This window comes from Trichosurus vulpecula, chromosome 2 (genome assembly GCF_011100635.1).
Source record: "Trichosurus vulpecula isolate mTriVul1 chromosome 2, mTriVul1.pri, whole genome shotgun sequence".
NCBI lineage: Eukaryota > Metazoa > Chordata > Mammalia > Diprotodontia > Phalangeridae > Trichosurus > Trichosurus vulpecula.
In genome coordinates this window covers 225,520,061-225,542,143 of record NC_050574.1, presented here as the reverse complement: position 1 = coordinate 225,542,143, position 22,083 = coordinate 225,520,061, and positions in this window count along the sequence as shown.

Genomic DNA, 22,083 nt, shown 5'->3' with positions numbered 1-22,083 from the left:
GGAGAGTCTTGACAACTAATAACTGGAAGATACCACAAAAGCCCCATGTAGATCTGAGCCTTGATGGATTCCAACGGTGTTGGTGAAGAGTGGTGCATTCTAGGTATGGGAAATGGAATATAGGGTGTGGAGCACAGCGAGTTAGCCAGTTGGAGGTAAGAGGTTTTCTTGACCTTGAAAAATTTGGCCAAAAGTTGTATGGGAGACTTTGTTATGAAATTTCCAAATTCTTTTGCTTCTTATTATACAAGGAAAACAAGGTTTCTGAGTTCAGCAGTTTGCTCCCCTTAACATTATCATTCCCCCAATCCTTCCTCCCCTCCCATCCCTACCAAACTCCATGGAAACCCACTCACATCTTAGGGAGAAATCACTTCGTAAGGATATTACCTTTACATGGATTGAAATGGGGTTAAAAGCTTAGAATGTGGACTCTGGGATTTCTTGATAAATGAAAACCTTTCCAGCACTTGCTTTAAAATGGAATCCAGGAGGCAGAGTTTAGAGCCTTTTGTTACTAAAGAAACCAGGTAAATTAGCGAGTAATACTTAGTCGGAGGGAAATCTTTTTGATTACTGAACTATTACAAAAGTCTCATGGCCAAAGTATAACCTCTTTCTGGAGGGAAACGTTCGGAGGGACCTTTTGCTTAAACTCGTAAAATCCCTTAAAGCAGATTTCATCTGTTTCCATTAAGTCGGCAAATTACTTCTAGGGGAAAAGGATAAAATGCGGGCAGTAAAGTGGCTGGGCTATGTTAATGATAGGAGGTGGGGCTGCTAAGGTGGAAGAATTGATGCTACATTTACGGCAGCAGAAAATTCAGCCCTTTTCATTTGTGTTGGACTAAATGTAAATGATGTCACCTTCCTTCTCCTCCTGGCGATGCAAAGTTATCAGGCAGCAGAAGCTTCGCTAAATGCACTGTGTGCCTGACATTAAAATGACTACAAGGTTATTTCTTTCCATATCTATTCTCTTGGAAATATTTCAAGATTTTATTTTAGTTGGGGGAAAATGCGAACTGCTGAAGGAAACAAAGCCTCAGCTACACTCTGACTGCTGGATTATTGCCATTCTATCTTGATGCTGATTGAAATCCAGGACTTTTTGTATCAAAGCCTTAATGAGATGCTGGCAAATATCTTTCTGCCCCACTGGAAATGTAATCTTTCTATTGAACATTTTGTCCCAGTGAATTTCATCTGCAATAGCATTTTGCATTTGAATCAAAGAGGTCACTGCTTTAGATCAGAGGATGGGGTGGGTATGCAGTATACCTTGAGATGAAATTGATCCAGGGAAGTGTTGAAAATATAGCCACTGAATCATTATACATAATTAGCTCATTGTTTCATCTAGATGGATTTGTGGTCATTATACCACTTCCCTGTTCTGATCTGCAGATTTACCTGTAAAAATGACTGCCAGGATAAATAAGGCTACCCCATGGTCTGTGGCTCCTGGGGAATTAATTCAGGCTTTTAAAAAAATTTAAATGCGGCTTAAATATTCCAATTCCATTTATTTCATGAAACCCATGCATGCGATACCAATTTCCCCTCAATGGGTCCATCTTCTGTGCACTTTCCCTGGTTTTTACACGACTGGAGGGTTGTCCATGCTGTGAATGGAGGCTTAAATTTCAGGCTGAAATCCTCTTCCCCTTGCCTAACCATCATAAGCATTTTCTGAGCTTCTGAACAGAGTTCATCATCAGGAAAAGTACTAAATTACACTCTTGTTTGCTAGGGTTGAGATGGCAGGATCTAGCACATGTAGCTAAAATGTATTTTATGCAGTTATAAAATAATAACCAAATCCTTATAGTGCTTAGCTTGTGAATTAGACATCCTATGTCAGGAAGCAGTAAACCACCTCCACTATAAGCATGTCTGTGTATATATAGGTGCTTTTTAAAAAATAATTTTGTGCAACAAAATTAATAAACTGGTTGTTTTTCAAGCTGCATTAGCATCAAAAGCTTGTGAACTGACCTACTGTTCAGGTGGTGCTTTCACAAGTGATTTCGCAAATCAAAGAAAGCTTTAGATATTCTGATTTAAATTCACATAAATTAAACAATAGCATAATTTTGTAGGACACTTCATTCTTTTGTGCAGTATAATTGATCTAATCAAAAGGTGGACATAATCACTGGGAACATTAGCCTGCATTAATAGCCCACAAGGTTGGGTTGCAAACCAGCCAGGCAAATTCTCTGGGTTCTATATGCCCAGGAGCAGAAAGGAATTGAATTGATCCACAGTTGAAGAATTTTAATTTTGACTAAAAACAAGTCCCACAGTATATTTAGACCAATAGAATTCACTACGTATACATATATAGATATATGTATACATTTGCTTTCAAAAATTTATATAGTATATACAACCTATATCAGATTGCTTGCCATCTTGGGGAGGGGAGGGAAGAAGGGAGAAAAATTTGGAAGTCAAAATCTTTAAAAAAATGAATGTTGAAAACCATCTTTATGGATAATTGGAAAAACCACAGTAGTATTTACAAAATAATATATAGTGAAAAATTTTAGAAGAGATCCTTCTATGGAGTGCTAGCTTTATTTTACTTATTTTTATAAGTAAAAAATGTGTAGTATCTCTCTATTTTGAGAACCACAGTTCTTGATCTCATTTTAAAAAGCTCATTATTATCACTACAATATTATTTTATTGCCATTATTATCAAGCACATATATACTATATGTCCAGCGCTGTGCTGTGAAGACAATGACAGAAGGTCCTTTCCTGTAAGGACCTTATTATAATCAGGCTAATTTAAAAAAATTATTTTAAACTTAAATGCAAAATGAAGAAAGAAAAAAATGTTGCCACAGCAGACACAGAGAGGATTCAATATAAAATAATAAATTTTCATTTCAAGAAAGCCTGTATAATAAATACTACACATTGTCTTCAAAGCTGCCCAGCTTTTCTTTGCTTCCTTGTTGCTTTTCTTTTGTTCTCTGCTGTGCACTTTTAACTTTAGTCCTCCCCCCACCCCGAGAAGGATATAATTAAGTGTGGAGATATATATACATATACATAGATATCTATACACATACACATAGACACACATATACATTTATACGCATATATGTAAGACTGTACTATGCTTGTTTCTCCTCTCCTCTCTTTCTCTCAAGGTGGATAGCATCTTCCTTCCTAAGTCCAAGTCTTTCCATGTTTTTCTAAATCAACCAGCTCATTCATCATTTCCTACCGCATAGCAATATTCCAACCCAATCCCATCCTCTCTGAGAGATTGTCTAGGAAAGTTTTCCCCCCAGTTTTCTGCATTCTTTCTGTTCTTGGCTAGATAAGGTTTTATTTACATGAGAAAATTTTAATTTAAAATAGTTGAAGTTATCCTTTTTATACTTCAGCAATGTTCTTGCCTTATAGTTTAAGATGGGATACTGCTGAATCTACTTAATTGGGCTAATTATTGATCACTATATTCCTTAGAGAGGTAGGAAGCAAGTCCAGAGAAGAAAAAGCTGACCTTCTCATGGAAGGTGAATGGTTCTATCGCAGTGGGGAGGAGCTGGCTTTTATGCTCCCTGAAGACAGGGTCAGGAGAAAAAGGCCTTGACCAGCAATCACCAGCAAGTTAGTTTACTTTTTAGGTAGTCATTTGTCTAGATTGACTAATGATCCCTTGGGATAGAAAATAATATGGATTATTTTTTTTTGTGATCATCAAGAAAAAAAAGACCCTCTCTGTTTTAGGGGCTTCCCTAAGCACTTGTGGCAGGCTGCATTTGCCCTGGGGCCCTGTCTTCCTCCTGTCCTAATCTAAAAACATCCATAGCATTGATTGGAAACTGTCGTGTCTTGTACCAATACAGCCAGGGTTTCGTTGGCCATTCCTTAGCATTTTCCCCTGCCTGGAAGATCAGAGATGAGAAGCCAATCAGATGTGCTGGAGCAAGAACCTGCCTCCTTTCTTAGGAAGTCTATCATCACAGCCTCTATCACTGAATTGCCCTCTTTGGGAGGAATGGGGAAACTAGGAATCTTCAAGGAATCTTCTCAGGCATCTTCAAGAAAGGATGATGGAGAACTGGCAAAGCTGGGTGTTCTGAGTCTGAAGGCAGCCTCACCACACAGGATCATTGCTGATGGCTTCTGGGTGCATCTCCTTTTCTTGTTGCTCATACCTTTATGAATCCCATTTTAGGCTTTTTTCTCTTATACGAGTTAAAAGTGTTATAAAGCCGATTGCTTTATGTATTATTGACCAGTATGATGAAAGACCTCTCTAAATCCCAAAAGTTCTGGAATAGACAGCTTTATAACCTGTTTTACTGTCTGTGAACCCATTATGGAGAAGGTAAGCTATTACAGAGATGTGCGGGTTTATGACATTTTCATGCTTGTGTGCAAAGCTGGTGGCGAGGGACATCACAGGCAGAGTAAATGAGAATCAAAGGCCGAAAGGAAGGAGGTCACAAGATGTCTTCAGCGAAGAGTAAGAACTCTGCTTTAACTGCCTTATAAAGTGTCTAAAAAGAAACAACGGGAGATAAGACTAGAAAGGTAAGTTGGGTATAAGTGGAGGGCTTTGAATGATAGGTGAGGGAGTTTGTACTTTATTTGTCAGGCAACAGAGAGCCAACAAATGTTTATGACAAGAATGCTCCAGGTAACTAATAATAAGAGAAATGCAAATCAAAGCAACCCTGAGGCTTTACTGTACACCCAACCAATTGGAAAAGATGACAAAAGATGGAATAATCAATGTTGGAGGGACATTAGTGCCTTGTTAGTGGAGCTGTGAATTAGTACAACCATTTTGGAAAGTGTTATAGAAGCAATTTACTAACCCCTCTGCCCTTGAAGGTTAATCTAGTCTTTCCTTAAAAGGTATTAAGGAATTTCTTGAGATTTGGTTTACTCAAGGGACTAAGGGCTTAGACTGTTGCCATAATTTCCTCATTTTCTGAGTACAGGTCAGGAGGACCTAGAGGTGCTATTAGATTCTTGGCTAGTAAGGCATGATAGGAGCTTTGCTCATTTGAATAATTTCAAAGGATTCTCATTGCCTGTATTTGTTAAATATGCTTTTCCCGATATGGCTAAGCACATCTCCTTTTGTTAACTGTTGAATTGACCTACAAGTACCTCATTTTGTTTCATTATTGAAAAGAACTGGCTTAAATCAAGCCCAACCCAGTAACTCCAGTACCTCACAAAGCTCCTGGCATGTAATAAATGATCTCTAATTGAACTGAAGAGACATGAGAGTGTGGTATCACTGACATAGAGAGAGAAAAGAGTATCGCAGGGAATGGGTAGTCGGCAGTGATAAATGCTACAGAAAGGTCCAGGAGGGTAAGAACATAAAAAAGGCCTTTGGATTTCGTGAACATTCATGACCTTTGAGAAAACACAGTAGAGAGTCAAAGACAGATTGCAAGAGAAATGAATTAACTATAAAGAACATATGAAGAAAAACACTATCTGTATCCAGGGAAAGAACTGATAAATAGAAGTATGTGTAGAATAATTTTACATACGTGTGTGTGCATGTGTGCGTGTGTGTGTGTGTGTGTGTGTTTGTGTGTGTAATGGTAGCCATCTCTAGAATAGGATGGAGGGAGGGAAGAAAAAAGAGAGAAAAAATTAAAAAATAAATTTGCATGCTAACTTTATTATATATTTAAAAGGAATAGCAAGTTGTACATAATAGATTTGCAGTTTCATTACAATCTTTTTAAACTACACTATGTTAGAAGAGTTTTATTCCATAAATTAAAAATAAAATAAATTTTTAAAAAAGAGAAATGAATTAGTTGTTATAAGGAGGAGAGAGTGAATGAAAAATATTCTTTCAAGAAACTTGATGAAGTTGTACACAGTAACAGTAATGAACTTTGAATGACTTAGTTCTCCTCAGCAATGCAATGATCTAAGACAATTCCAAAAGACTCATGTTGGAAAATGCTGTCTGCATCCAGAAAAAGAACTGATGGAGTCTGAATGCAAATCAAAGCATACTTTTTTTACTTACTTTATTTTTTTTCATGGATTTTTTCCTTTGTGTCTGTTTCTTCTTTCACAACTGTGACTAATATGGAAATATGTTTTACATAATTGCACATATATAACCTATGTCAAAGTGCTTACCATTTTAGGAAGGGGGAGGGGAGAGAGGGATAGAAAAAAATTTGGAACTCAAAATCTTATAGAAATGAATGCTAAAAATTGCCTTACATATAATTGGGAATTTTTAAAAAATTTAATTAAATTAACTAGTTAATTTATTTTTGTTTAATTTTTTAATTTAAATTTTATAAATTTCAAATTATTTATTTAATTATTTAGATTTAATTTAAAAAATTTTTAAAAGCAACTTGATGAAGGCAGGGCAATAGGTTGAAGAGATAGCAAAGTCAAGGGCAGATTTTTTTTTAAAGGCTTGGTGAAACCTGGGCATATTTGTAGAGTGATGGAGCCAGTGATGGAGAATGTATAATTGATGGGATGAGGTCCTGGAAGAATCAGGAAGGAAGGAACTCGAGGACACAAATAGAAGGATTAGCTAGGAAAGAAAAGAGAACACTTATTATTCTAAAGCAGGAAGCACTGGAAAGAATGACTGAAGATTAAAAGAAGTTTTGGGCAGAGGAAAATTTGAGAGGTCTCATGCCTTATGGCCTTTATCTCAGTAAAGTCGGAGACAGGGTCATCTTCTTAAGTTAGGGAGGTTGGAGGTAGGGTTGCGTGTTTCAAGGGTGGAAAAGATGTGGATTGGCCATGATAGTGAGTTCTAGGAGGGTCTAAAGAGCACTAAGGTTCTAGATGAAGCTAGATAGTGTGAATTTGTGTGAAACTAATTAGCCCAGTTTCACAATTTTCTCTAGGATCATATTTACCTCGGAACAAGAGTAGAGAAAGTAGACAAGTGGAGAGGACCTCTTAACAGTGGAGGTTGTTTAGCAGGAGATTGGAAGGTTACAGAATCTCTATGTTATCTAGAGATATTTGAAAAAGTAGAAGAGATATTTGTCTGTCTAGGGTGACTCAAGTACATGGTCTTTCCAAATTGAAGAGTTAATCAACAGGTACTTGTGGACTAGTTACAACAATTGTGTTAGGCTTCAGGGGAATAAAAGAAAACAAAACAAAAATATGAGATGTTTCTGTCCACAAGAAGTTTACAGCCTCATTGGAAAGCGGGGTGTAGAGACAGGTTGGTAAGAGTGGAAAGGACATCAGACCTAGCATTTAGATCAGGGTCTGAGTCTTGGTTCTTCTCTTTACCGACACTTCCCCTTGTATCAGTCACTGAACCTTTCTAAGCTTCAGAAAGCTAGGTGGTACAGTAAATAGTGTCAGGCTTAGAGTCAGGAAAATCTGAGTTCAAATCTTGCCTCAGATACTTGCTAGCTCTTTGATCCTAGGGAAGTCACTTAACCTCTGTCTCAATTTCTTTATATGTAAAAAGAGGATAATAATAGTATGTACCTCCCAGAGTTAGTATAAGGATTAAATCAGATAATAGATGTAAAATGTTTTGCAAACCTTAAAGCACTATATAAATCTTAGCTATTATTATTAAAGAAGGCCCCTTCTGCCTCTAGGATCTATAATCCTTCTCTGCCATTCACAGTGTTTTGAAAATTTTTTAAGGTTATACAAGTAAAGGTTATTAACATTATTGTTATTCAGTTGTTTCCTACTCTTTGGAACCCCATTTGGAGTTTTCTCGGCAAAGATACTGAAGTGTTTTGCCATTTCCTTCTCCAGCTTATTTTACAGATAACTGAGGCAAACAGGGTTAAGTGACTTGCCCAGGGTCACACATCTAGTTAGTGTCTGGGGCCAGATTTGAACTCAGGAAAACAAATCTTCCTGACTTCAGGCCTGGTGCTCTGTGCACTATGGTGCCACATAGCTGCCCTTCATTATCATTAGTGAGATATAAATATATGCACATAAAAGAAGGAGATGCTATATAGCAATATGGTATAGAAAATTAAGGAGGACTCAAGTTTTATCATCTATAAGATGAGAGGGCTGGTAGTTTCCCTGAAAAGAGTACCACTTGATCCTACTCAGTCCCTGCAGTTGGCCAATTATTAGCCCACTAAGCCCTGCATGGGACTAAATACCAGGTGGCACTGTCCCAGAAAGAGAATAGAGGGAAGGAAGGAAGAAAAGAAAGAAGGAAAGAAAGAAGGAAAGAGAAAGGAAGGAAGGAAAAATGAAAGAGGAGGGAAAGAAAGAAGGATGGAAGGGAGGGAGGGAAGAAGGAAGGAAGGAAGCAAGGGTTGGAGGAAGGAAGGGAGGGAGAGAGGAAGGAAAAAAAGAAGGAAGGAAAAAAGGAAAGAAAGAAGGAAGAAGGCTAGATCAAAGTATCCCACGGTTTAGATTTTCCATATGAGACAAAATCTGATTGTACAACTTCTTTTTATCTTTCCTACCGGTATTTATTCTATGGGTGTGGTTCACCACAGAATCATCAGTTTCCCCACTCTCTTACTTTTTCCTCTCCTGAATCAAATCTCCTATACTCTGCCTTTCCATATATCCTTGATCTTGTCACCAACAGGCAAGCTTGGAGAATAGTGATTAATAGAATTTGATTGGAGTTTGCTAAGTACAAAGGTAGTGTAGGCCACCATGAAATACAACTGAAAAGTCTGGGTGGAGCCATAATTATAGATCCTAGGATGCCATAGTATAGAGTTTTCATTTTATTCAAGAGACGATACAGAATTCTTGAAGCTTTTGAGCAATAATCAGACCTGTGAATTAGGAAAAACACTTTGTAGTGGAATGAAAGACAGCTTAAGGAAAGAAGATGCTAGAGGTAGGAAAGCACCTAGGAAATTACTGCAGTGGTCTAGATAAGAATCAGCATGTCTGCATATTACCAACAAAATGCAACAGGAAGGGATAGAAAAGAGAAATTCCGTTTACAAGAGCTACAGACAGCATAAAATACTTGGGAATCTACCTGCCAAAACACACAGTCAGGAACACAATTAAAAACATTATTTACGCAAATAAAAACAGATTTAAATAATTGGAGAAATATTCATTGTTCATGAGTAGTCCAAGTCAATGTAGGCCATGAGCACAAATGATATTTTGAGTTATCTGAAACAATTGTAATAGGATGTGAACATATTTGTGTTTTCTATTGGTAACAAAGTACCAGCTCCTGCTAAAACCACCAGGTATATTGCCTAGATTTGTAATGGAAGAAAATGCTAAACTTCAGTTAGAATTGCATGAAAAACAAAGCTGTAACTGTTTTTTGCTGCCAAGTTCATGGGTCAATGTACCCCAGGTTAAGAACTTCTGGGTTATAAAAGTGCTTAGATCACTGAGAGATTAAGGGACTTGTCCAGGGTCATACAGCAGGTGTATGTCAGAAGCAGGACTTGAATCCAGATCTTCCTGCTTCTCAGGTCAGCTCTCTACCTGTGTCCCAGGTAATTATAATATTATATATTATGTGTATATATGTATATGAACAGGAAGAATATGAGGAAGAGTTAGGTGTACTGTTGCACTGTTTGTAGACTATGGTGATCATGTATGATAGAGAAAATGCCATTTGGTGGATGATCAGATAAAATTTTTTAAAATTTAAAATTATTTTTCTTAATTTAAACAACAAAAAATTATTAATTTAAAAATACAGAAAATATTTTGTAATCCTGTAGGTTTTGAGTAATATTTTTATTAAAATGCCTTTTAGGTCTTAATAATTAAGAAAATATTCATTAAACTCTTTGAATTTTAAGATAAAGCCATCATTTTCTGATTTGTTAAATTTGCTATGGTACCTGGTAAGCAGATGGATTAAAGTTTTATATTAAGCTCTACTTCTGTGCTGTCCCTATGCCTGTAAATTATAAATGAATCTAACCTTCCTCATAGTGGGGTAGGCATTAGCAGGTGGGGGAGACACAAGAAAGGCTTCCTGAAGAAAGTGGGTCTTGAAGGAAACCAGTGATTCCAAGAAAGAGTTGAGGTGGGAGAAGTTGTTTAGGCGGGGAGGTGCAGCTAGGTGGTGCTATAGTGGATAGAGTGCTGGGCCTGGAGTCAGGAAGACTCATCTTCCTGAGTTGGAATCTGACCTCACACACTTACTAGCTGTGTGACTCTGGGCAAGTTATTTAACCTAGTTTGCCTCAGTTTCCTCATCTGTAAAATGAGCTGGAGAAGGAAATGGCAAACCACTCCAATAACTTGGCCAAGAAAACCCCAAATGGGGTCATGAAGAGTCAGAAACGACTGAATAACCACAAGAACACACAACATTGGGAATCATTAAAGATATCCAATTATGTTCACTGTAAGGTGCTTGGTAAAGTTGGGGAGGAGGCTCATATACTTAGATTTTTTTAAAAGGACTAAAAAAAGGGTGGAGAGGGCTTTTGATTAAGTCTTAAGCGAGTCTGCACAGGTAAGAGTAAAGAAGGACACAACCAACCATGAATGAATGGATGAGTCAAAAAGCATTTAATATGTGCAAAGCACTAGGGACACAATAGAAAAGCAAGACAGCCTTTGATCTCAAGATACTCACATTCTAATAGGAGATAATAGAATCATAGCTTTATCACTAGAGGTCAATCCTTAGAGGTTAGCTCCCTCATTTTGCAGACAAGGAAACTGAGGCACATGAAGTATCTCAAACCTAGTAAGTGTCAAGAGGCAGGGTTTAACTCCAGGTGTCCTTCACTCCACATCCAGTGCCCTCTCTCTTACACCATGCTGCCTCTCACATACAGGTTTCAGTTGCAAGTCAAGTGGAAAGTCCCAGTGGTGTTGTGGGTAGTCATTTCCATTGATGAAACGATAGCCCTTTTTTTGGTGAACCATTTAAAATGTCATAGGCTTCTGTGAGAAGAACGTTGTTGTTGTTCCAGGTCTCAGCAGCTGCAGCTGCTGAGAAGGCGGCGCCTACAGCATTTCACAGGCAGTTCCATATCACAATGCCATCAGGACTGTGCCTTTGGATGATGGCTATCAGAAAGCCAGGCTGGAGTCAGGGCTGACAGTTTGGGAAGTGTTGTCATTACTAGGGTTCTTGAACTTGCCTGACCGTAGGTGACATTTGGTCAAGTGGAGTTGCCTGGAGTTGACTGGAGGAAGGAAAAGCACCTAGGATATTATTTCAGAAGTCCAGATAAGAATTAGCATTTCTGTATATTACCAACAAAATCCAACAGGAAGAGCTAGAAAAGAGAAATTCTATTTAAAAGAGCTACAGACAGTACAAAATACTTGGGCGCGGTGTTGGCAGCAGGAAAGGAGGCCCCCTTTTCCAAAAAGGTTGCTCCCCACTCTGATGACTTCAGATGCCAGAAGGAGACCTGGGGACCTTGGCTTGCTTATTCCCAAGGCTCTTGGACTCTCTCCATCAGGGTCGGAGGATTTGACCCACCTGGCACACATGCCTCCTGTCTCTCCCTCAGGTTCCCTTGCTGCTTCAGCTAGGCTGCCTTTCCTGCCCTGTTGGTTGCTAGTTGGTTGGCAGTGGATATTGCAAATTAATTCCTAAACAATTAACTCAGCCACAGAAGTTGGCATCAATTTTCAATCTGCCGAAATGAAAGAATCATCCGTATCCATATGGTTCAATGGCCCAGCATAGACAAAACACTAATTGGTGATGATCTTTTAGACAGACCTAATTTGCTGGTGCTGTCTTACATCTCCACTGAAGGATATTTTTGTCATCATTTTAAAAGACTTCAGTAGTCTTTTTTTTTTTTTGAGAAGAGGATCTGTGCAGTAATGGAGATGGCTGTGCATCTATAGCCCTTTAAAAAAAAAACCTCAGAGCTACAAGCAATCCAATTATAATTACATACAAACCACACGTATGCTGTAACTTGATTATATCTCACATAGGGCATTCAAATTTTGCAAGTAAGTGCTTTGGGCATTTTACAGCTAAATAATGCTAAGAAAAGAAATCAACTTGATATTGAAGGTTTTTTTTTAATGTTTAAATCCTTCCATTTCCAATAAAATAAAGGGAAAAAGGTCCTTAGGTTTTGTTACACAGAATTAAAGTAATCTCTCTCATTCAGAAATAATGTTCCATCAAGAAAATTGCATTTGTGCAATTTGAAAGGGGAAAAAAGTGTCTGTGAAACTTAGAGTATGGAATGGAAGGTTTATAGAAAAAAACCTGGAAAATCATCCTAGTTTATTTGTGAAAAGGCTCTTGCCCCCATGAAATCGTGATGTGTTCTTTCCGTAGTTGAATTGTTTCTCTTCATTGTTGAGTGTCACAAGGCAGAGAGGTCTAGAATTACCATGTTATGAATGTGACTGAATTGGTTTCAAATACATTTCAAAATAGGTGGTTATGAACAGAGGCTGAAAATTCTCATTTAACAATCAGTAAGATTCTAAATGACTATCCCTTAATACACATTTAATTTAGACTCTTGGCAAGATTTTTTCATGTCTAGACAGGACTAATTGGTTACAAAAATATACACAAAGGAGTCAAGCATTTGATACATTTGAATAAACACTGAAAATGTTTATTTTTTTTTAAATCTTCCAAGATTTAGGCTTCTGAACGAAGACCAGTGCCTTTGATACTTTCATATCCAAGTTCTTATTTCATTTCCTGGAGGTGAGGATAGCATAGGAAGAGGGGAGGGCAAGGGAGAGCATGAGGTCAAGGCCAAAGAAGAAAGGAGAGGCATGTCCTCCAATAGAAAGAACCTTAAATTTGGAGTCAGCTGACTGAGGTTGGAGTCTGTTACTCTCAGAGTAACCTCTCAGAGCCTCAGTTTCCTCATCTGTCAAATTAGGGGATTAGAATAAATGATTTGTCCCTTTTCCATTAACACAAAAGCTATTTTATTTTATTCAAATTTATTTGAATTAATTAATTAATTATATTTAAATTAATTTATTCAGTTATTCAACAACAAATAGTTACTAATTGCTTACCACCTGCAAGGCACTGTGATAGATATTTGAGATCCAAAGGAAAAAAAAAACAAAACCAAAAATCAGTCCCTGAGCAATACAATATCTACTTGGATAAGTAAATAGAAAGATAGTATGAGGCGGAAGAAAACTAACAGAGGCCTTGGGCTTTGAAAGGACAACCTGTGGGATAGATGGCTTGTGGTAGGCACTTCAGGACTGACCCTTAAACAGAAGAGTAGATCCTAAAAGGGCAAAAGGGCAGGGGGCAGGGAGGGATTTTTGACAAATATTGTTACTTCCCAATTTGGTTTTGGGCCAGTTCTGATATTGAGAAAGGGGAAAAAGATGAGTATGTCTTTTTTTTTTCTCCCAGAATTGATTTCAATAAATCTAAATTAAATTACTTACCTCATTAAATCATCTCTATCTGCTCTCTCTTCCCAGAATTTCTGGTAAAGGGAGTGGAGGGAGTATGAGGCTGGGAAAGGAGAAATATTAAATTGTGGAAATGAAATTGAAATCTAAAATCCACTTGGAGCAGGATACAGGATTGATTTACTTTATAGAGTCAGTGTGAGGAAAGCACTTTGTAAATATCAAAGTATAATATTGCTATAGGGCCATTTATTATTAATATCCATAGAATCAAAAAATTCAATGAACATTCATTAAATGCAGACTCTGTGAAAGTTACTGCGCTACTCATCAGATGTACTAAGAAAATAATAAAAATAGTCCTTGACCTCAAGAAGTTAACATTCCATATGTACAGGGATTTAACTAAAGACCCGATAAGACGTTAAAGATGGAACCCTAAAAGCCCTTGAACTTCCCCATACATTTCTGGTGTTTACCTGGGGAATCTGGCCCACCCCAGCCCACCTTGATTACTTAATTAGCTTACTTGACTTTCCTTAATCCCATCTAGACCTCTTTCTCTATTGCCTCTAGACCACTCCAGGCTACTTGTCATTCCTAGATCCCACCCAGATCTTCCCACAGTCTTTCTGTATAAAAATATCCATCTTATCCTCATCAAATGCTCAGATTCTTAAAATCTGGCCTGCTTGTATTGGTGTCACAGATGACTTACTAGGAGTCTGTCCTGTTTCTATTGGTGTTACAATGAACTTGCTAGTTGGACTGAAAGAAGGCTTGAGTGGTTGAATTCTTTCGAGGCAGACCCATGCCCTGTATACTTGCATTTCGGGGTTTCCAGCACTTCTAGACCACAACAGACCTTTTCAATTCTAAATCTAGGATACTATGAACTTCAGTAAAATACACTGTAATTTGAGGAAAATGAATTAATGATTAGGGAAATTAGAAAAGACTTTGTCGAGCCTTGAAGGAGGCTAACGATTTATTCCAAGAGGCAAAAGTGAGAAGGGAACATACTCTGGGTAGGAAAAATAGCTCATGGAAACACAAGGAGATGGGAGATGGAATCCTGGGTTTGATGAACAGCTAGTAAGGCCAGTTTAGCTGGAATGTAGCATATGTGAAGGGGACTAATGTGAATTATACCTGAAAAGGCAGATTGCTGTTATATTGTGGAGGGCTTTAAATGCCAGGCATTTAGAAAGCAGTTTGTCTTATCCTGGAGGCAATGTGGAATCACTAACACTTTTCGAGCAGGGAAGTGACTTGACCAGATCTGTGCTGTAAGAAGATAGTTTAGATTGCCTTGTGGTAGATGGATTGGAGAGGGTAGAGGCTGGAAGCAGAGAGTCCAACTAGGAAATGTGATAAAGCCCCGAACTAGGTTAGTGGCTATATTAGTGGTGAGAAAGAAAAAGAGAGAAGAGATGTTGTGGAAATAGAATGAGAAAGACTTGGAAATTGATTAGATATGGAAGATGAGAAAGTGAGACAAGCCAAGCACTCAGAGGCTCCTAGATTTAGAGCTGAAGGTGACCTTTGTTGAGCCCAAACCCCTTATTTTACAGATGAGGAAACTAAGTCCCAAAGTGAGTAAATTACTTCCCTATGGTCATACAAGCAGAGAGAGGCATAGCTCAATTTGAACCCAGGTCCTCTTTTTCTAAATCCCATGCTTTTGTCACTATACCAATGAGAGCAATTATTATTTCTCTCTTACAGTAATAATCAATTATTGAATTAGGACCAGGATTTTTTTCCAGAAACCTGCAGGTTGCTCAGTCTCTGAAGGACATTGTTGATGGATGAGATTGCCCAATTCCTCAGGGTACATGCTTTTCCATCCTGGGTGGGAGACCCCATCCAACTAGAGAATCTTGCAAAGAATTTAATCTAAGGTAATTCTAGCCCATTGTATTCTACTCAGGCTTGGGTGGGGGTAGATCCTTTGTCTACATTACCCAAGGCTGGAGGAGGTCTGGGATGGAGAGTGATCCCCCAGCTCCTCATTAGAATGGGTCCACCTCTCATCATAATATTCATCTTCTCATTAATTATTAACCAATCTGAGTTGATTGCCACACTGAGGAACACCCACTCTTCCAAGGGCATATAAGTATTGACTGGGTTCCATGAGAGGTCCACAGACCCCTTTTATTATTATCTGTTAGCATGGTTAATAAAATGATCAAATACCCAGAAACTATGTCTCTTGAACTTTTTATACATCACACCAAATTACTTCTCAAGGACTCTGAGGTTATTATTTGGGATACTGAAAGGATGGTGAGGCCTTTCCCAGAAATAGGAAAATTTGGAGGAGGAATGGAGTTGAAGGAGAAGATATTGATCACTCTCCTGGACCTATTGGGTTTGAAATGCCAATGGGACACCAGTGAGGGACATCAAGTATACAGTTGGCTGTACAAGACTGAAGTTCAGGAAAGATTACGGCTCAATATGTAGATTTGGAAATTATCTGCATGAGAACTGATGAGAATACCAAGGGATAAAGTGTATAGAGAGAAAAGAAGCAGGTCCAGCACAGAGTCTTGAGAAACATCTCTTCTTAGGTGGCAAAATACAGATGACTATCCAACAAAAGAAACTGAAAAGGAAAAGTCAAAAGGGGAGAGCCAAGTGACAAAGAAGTCAAGGGAGTAGAGAGTATCCAGGAGAATACAGGTGTCAAAAGTTTTTGAGAGGTCTAGTAGAATGAAACCTTTGAAAAAGACATCAGATTTATCAGTTAAAACATCACAAAATAAGAGGGACAAGATGAACAGTACAGTGATGACTGCAACTAGGGTATCAGGCAATGCCTAAAATCAATCAAGTTAAAAAATTCATGGAGATATGGAATAAGAGTGCTAGGAGATACTCACATGAGTAAGGGTCTAGATGATAGGGTATTTTAAATAGTTATAATTTACTGCTGCTGGGAAATCCACCATCCTTCAGAAAACTCCACTCCTTTGAGGTTCACGCCATTGGTCTGTATCATCCTATCCACATTCTTGTTGCACTCATCTATGAACTAATAGGATATTTGCCTTCTTTTTTTCTTTAAAAAAATAAACAAAACTATCAACTCCTGCTATCCTATCTTTCCCCATCTTAACTCATGCTATCCAGTTCCACTGGGATCTTCAATTATCATACAAACAGAATGAATAAGGAATATGCATTAAAATAGCAAAATACTTTGTTGGGATTAATACAATAAGAGAACAAATAATCTTATACATATTCCTGAATGAATATAATCGTCTCCCTCCACTTCCTTCCCAAGAGTATTTAGGGAAAAAATTCCTCTAAAACATACTGCAGTTTTATTACTTAACCAGAACAACTATCTGAGATATGGGAATGAGACTGTTGGTTAAACCGTTTTAGAGCTTTATTCCCATCTGCACCTCCATCTTTGGGGAAGGACAGGATTGAGGTATACTCCTCTCTTTTATTCATTCCCTCCCCTACTTGATCCTTTTCCTAAGGGAGGAAAAGGCAGCTTCCTGCTGCCCCTCCTCATTCTGGAAGCTGTAGACTATGGTCACCACTTTTAAAATTCTGTATCTGTATTTTAAAGTACTCCTCACTATGCAAGGGACAATGTATTAAAATCTGGTTAGCCATTAGAATCCATGCCAATTCTTACCTGAATGTTAATGGTGAGATTGGGAATTGGAGGAAAGACATTCACAGAAGGGAGCTGATTTGAATTGCTGGAGTTTTATAAAAGCAATTTGGATTTGTCTGTGCAAGTATACAGTGGGGTTAGGAGGTGGGGGGGTATGGGTTAAGCTGTATATTTAATGAGTTTATAGCTTATTAGAGAGGAAAAGAGAATTAATATTCAGGGCTAGATTCCTCTTGAGACTTGAACTGATAAACCCCAGGCTGCAAGCAGGTAAAATATGGGTAATTCACTTTCAAGCAGCTGGAGGCCGTTCTTGGCACCTGAGTTTTAAAAAAGCCACTCCAGGGAGGGAAGAGGGAGCTAAAAGAAGGCTATGCCCCTCTTTCAAAGGGACAGGGAACAAGGTTTCCCAACACCATCAGGGACTCTGGCTGGTTCAGTGGATGACTGACAGCTCTGCCTCCCTAGCTCTCTAGTGCCACCAGCTGTTTACACACAATATTTAAAACAACACCTGGAAAAAGGAAATTATTTTGCAATGTGTCACTTTTGTAAGCTTTTTGTTAAGTCACTCCTGATTGTTTTTTAGACTTTTCCAGAAACTTTGACCTTCAAACCAGTACAGATATCTGAATAAGTAATGTGAGGAATTTGAGGCCAAGTGAAACTTATTGCAAACCACTGAAGGTGGAACCTAAAATATGAGTATTATTGCTATCATGGCTCCATCTAAGGCCTGAGTGCCTCTTGGCAGGAATCTACAAGGATGGAGACAAAGCATCTGAAGTGTCTCAGGAGGTATTGTTATCTTGGCAGTATTATCTCTCACTCCCCCACTACTTTCCAAGGAAAATGCCCTTTTATAGACCACAAAGGTTTAGCCATGTGTCACAACTGTTGATTTATCCTCAATAACTGAGATATAAGGAGATGTCCTGTATCTTCTCTAGGTGTCAATGAACATGTTCCCACTCTCCTTAGGGAGATACACTTAAAGTTCCAAAACAGGGGTTCGCTTGTCTGTGAACTCATCAAGTTGATCAGCTTCCCCTAATCCATTCTCTCTATCTACAGATGAGACTGACTGTTGTTACTACTTACTATTATGCCCACTCACCATTAAGTAATTTCCAATTACTGCTGCCGTACTTAATGGAAACACCATAATCTGGAACACGGTGTGCCATTACTAAAAATGATTGCTAATGCAAGGATGGGAATCTCACCAAGAAAAAGGCTAGAATTCATGGAACAGCATCATCTCTAGAAAGGCCATGATGAATTTAGGAAAGAAAAGAAGGATGCAGGTGTGGCTATGGAACAATTTGTTCACCCTTGTTACCTGGTTACAGTGCCCTCATGTGTCTCTGCACTGCAGTGTCATTTCAGGTCAAGTGACTGTCATTGGATCCTGGATGTAGAGCTGGCCCAAAGAGCTTAGAAGGCATGTAGCCCAGTCCGCTCATTTTATAGGTGAAGAAACTGAAACCCAGGGAAGTTAAGGGACTTGCTCAAGGTCACAAAAGTAGTAAATGTCAGAGGTGTGATTTGAACCCAGGTCCTTGAACTTCAGATTCAAAGTAACCCTATAATGTATAATGGCCATATTTAGTACGTTATGATTGTTTCAGGGGTTGCGCATGAATCTCTGGAGAGCTCGCAAGCATCACAACTTGGCCATTCCTTGGTCTAATGTGTTTGTAATTCAATTTGTGTCAGAAAATTGATAAAAGTCTTACTATTATTGCAAAACAGTACGGGAAATGCCATCAACTTGATGAGAATTGCAAAACAGTATGGTATCAGCTAAGTGGCATAGTGGATAGAACTACAGCCCCAGAGTCAGGAAAATCTGAGTTCAAATCTGGCCTCAGACACTTACTGGCTGTGTGACTCTGGACAAATCACTTAACCTTGTTGGCCTCAGTTTCCTCATCTGTAAAATGAACTGAGAAGAAAATGGCAAAGCACTCCAGTAGCATTTTTGCTAAGAAAACCCCAAATGGGGTCACAGAGAGTCAGACACAACTAAAATAATTCAACAAGAACAAATACTACATGAAGGATTGGTCTTGGAATTAATATCTTCAAGTCCTGCTTTTGGTACATACTTGATATATGAGCATGGATGAGTCCTTTCTGCCCCCCTTCTCCACAAATCAGTTTGTGTATGTTTTATATTTATCTGTACAGGGATGTGCTGGCAAATGTTCAACAACAGGGTATACAACAGGCTTTTAAGTTTAATTTGCATTATTAACACTTTCTCCATCCTTTTTTTTAAGTCTAGACAACCAACAAAACAGTAATTCAAGCCCTGATCTGTAGCATTTGCCAATTTGGAAGTACAAATGCTCACAGTGAAAACTTAATAATCATATCTCCTTCAAGCTGGTTTGAGCTGGATCCAGCACTCCCTTGTGAGTGAGTATATGTTGCTCCCCGCTTCCCCTCCTTCCCCCAAGAGAATGTGAACTTTTGGGATTGTCTTTGTATAACCAGCACTTGACAAGTGGTGGGATTCATCTGGTTTGCACTGGTTCTGTAGAATCGGTACCTAATTTTAGGTTTAGTTCTGTGAACTGGTTGTTAGTGGAGGCAGCGCCTTGGGCTCGGTTCATGGAGAACCGGTTGTTAATTCATTTGAATCCCACCACTGCACTTGATGCCTTTATGTAGAAACAACTTAACAAACTACTTGATGAACTAAACCTAGCCTCTCACTGCTCCCAGGTAACGCTCTTAGATTACATGTTATGCCAGTGAAGGGAGCATCCATACCAAGAGTTTTCTCTACCCATAAAACCACAGGTCCAGACCCTAATCATCATTTTAATACTATATACTACATGAGGCCTTTTCTGATGTTCTCAGTTGTGACTGCTCTCTTCTATTCCCAAATTGCAGTACATTTTTTGGTACTTATTTGTATCCTGCATACATATTTCTCTCCTAGGAAACTGTAAGTTTCTTAAAGGCAAGAACTGTTTTGATTCTCTCTTTATATTCCTAGTGACTAGTACGATTTTTTTTTAAACTGAGTCTGTGGTTGGTATAGGAAATTTCCAGTAAGGGAATTCCTTCTATCAATGAAGATTGTCCCCGACTCTGAAACTTAGCTTTAGAAAGCTGTCTGCGCCCAGGGTCACACAGCAAATACGTGTCAAAAGTAGGGCTGCAGCCTAGGTCTCCTTAGCCCTAAGACCAGCCCTCTATCTACTACACCATGCATATATTATCTTCTTCATCATTCTCTTCCTCCTCCTCCTCCTCCTCCTCCTCCTCTTCCTCTTCCTCCTTCTCCTCCTCCTCTTCTTCTTCTTCTCCTCGTCCTCCTCCTCCTCCTCCTCCTTCTTCTTCTTCTTCTTCTTCTTCTTCTTCTTCTTCTTCTTCTTCTTCTTCTTCTTCTTCTTCTTCTTCTTCTTCTTCTTCTTCTTCTTCTTCTCATTGTTAGGGTTTAAGACTGCCACTTTTCTGACATGAATTACAAATAAACCAGAGTCCAAGGCCAGCTTTCTATCCATTACCCATGCTGCCTGTCAGTTGGCACATAGTAGGAACTCAAGAAATGCTTGTTATATTGAATTGAATTAAACCCAAAGTTAAGACTATGACAGCTAAAAATGTTCTATTCCTTTGAGAAATCAGTCTCAAATAGATAGTAGCACCTTAAATCTAAAGGTTTTTTTTTAAAAGGTATTTAAACCAAATTGCCTTTATCATCTTGCTTTGTGTTTAAAACTCTTCCCATTTTGCTCTCTGTCCCAAGATACCACTGCTTGACAGGAAAGAACTTTCACAGCCCCACTGCAAGATGTCAGAACTATTTATTTCAGAAAGGTTAATTTCAAGTCGAGCTGTACTTTATCTTTTAAAATAGATTTTTAAAGAAAGATTACTTAATCTTAGCCTCAATTTAATTGGTTTAGTACCTAGAAATTTGAGTTAAAGTAAAGGTATTTGTAACAAAGAGAAACTATCATGATAGAAATGACTACATCCTCCATGCCCTACAGGCTTTTAATTCATTATTTTACATTTATTAGAGCATTATTAAGCCTTGCCCAGTATAATCACTTTTAATTTTATCATCTCCCCACCCCCCATATATATATATATATATATATATATATCAGTGGAAGTTGATGTAAAACCCAGACAGTTACTGTGTTTGCTAAGCTTTCTACTTTTAGCCTACGTGACATTCAACTCTGGATTCACATAGATTTAGGTTCAGAGTGTAGGTATTTTAAATAATTATTATGTTTTCTGGCTTAAGCCCTCACCCAGTTTGAAGCTGTGAGCTTCTAGAGGCAAACTCCTCTCTCTCTCTCTCTCTCTCTCTCTCTCTCTCTCTCTCGCTCTCGCTCTCGCTCTCACTCTTGCTCTCACTCTCGCTCTACACACACACACACACACACACACACACAGAGTGGTCTTCATTCTATGAGACTGAAATTCACATTAGAATAACAAAATATTGCATTGCGACAGAATGACAAAGTAATGAAAACAACGGACATTAACATGGCACTTATGTTACCTCATTAGGAGTCATAACAACCCCCTGAGATAGGCAACACGAGCTCAGGGAGGTTGCGTGACCCAACCATGGTCACGTAGGCAGTCAACATCAGAAGCAGAATTTGAAACCAGGTCTTTCCAGCTTCAAGTCCAATGCTTTATACTTTGCAACCACTCATTAAAGCAAAGCAACAGGAAAATATAACAACAAATTTCCACCCCAAGTAGCAAAGAAAAGCAGTTTTTCCAAAATTCATGCCTCAGAAGTGGGGTTCAAGGGAGGTGGGAAATGATCCATTCCTGGGTGTAGGTAGGAGCCATCTAAACCAGATTAAAATGTAATTGAGAAATGTTTAACAAAAAGAAAAAAATACAATAGAACATAGATCATGTGAATAGGGGGTTTTCTAAGTCGATTTGTGGGGCAGTGAGGATCCTTATGTATGGTTTAGTGGCCCTCATTTCTATTTGAGTTTGAAACCACTGCAGTAGACAGTCCAAGTTTGTCCAGCTATTCCTACACAATCCAGGATCTCCATTCAGAAATACCCCAATCTCACTGTTTTTCTACAGCCTAGGGCGAGGAACCT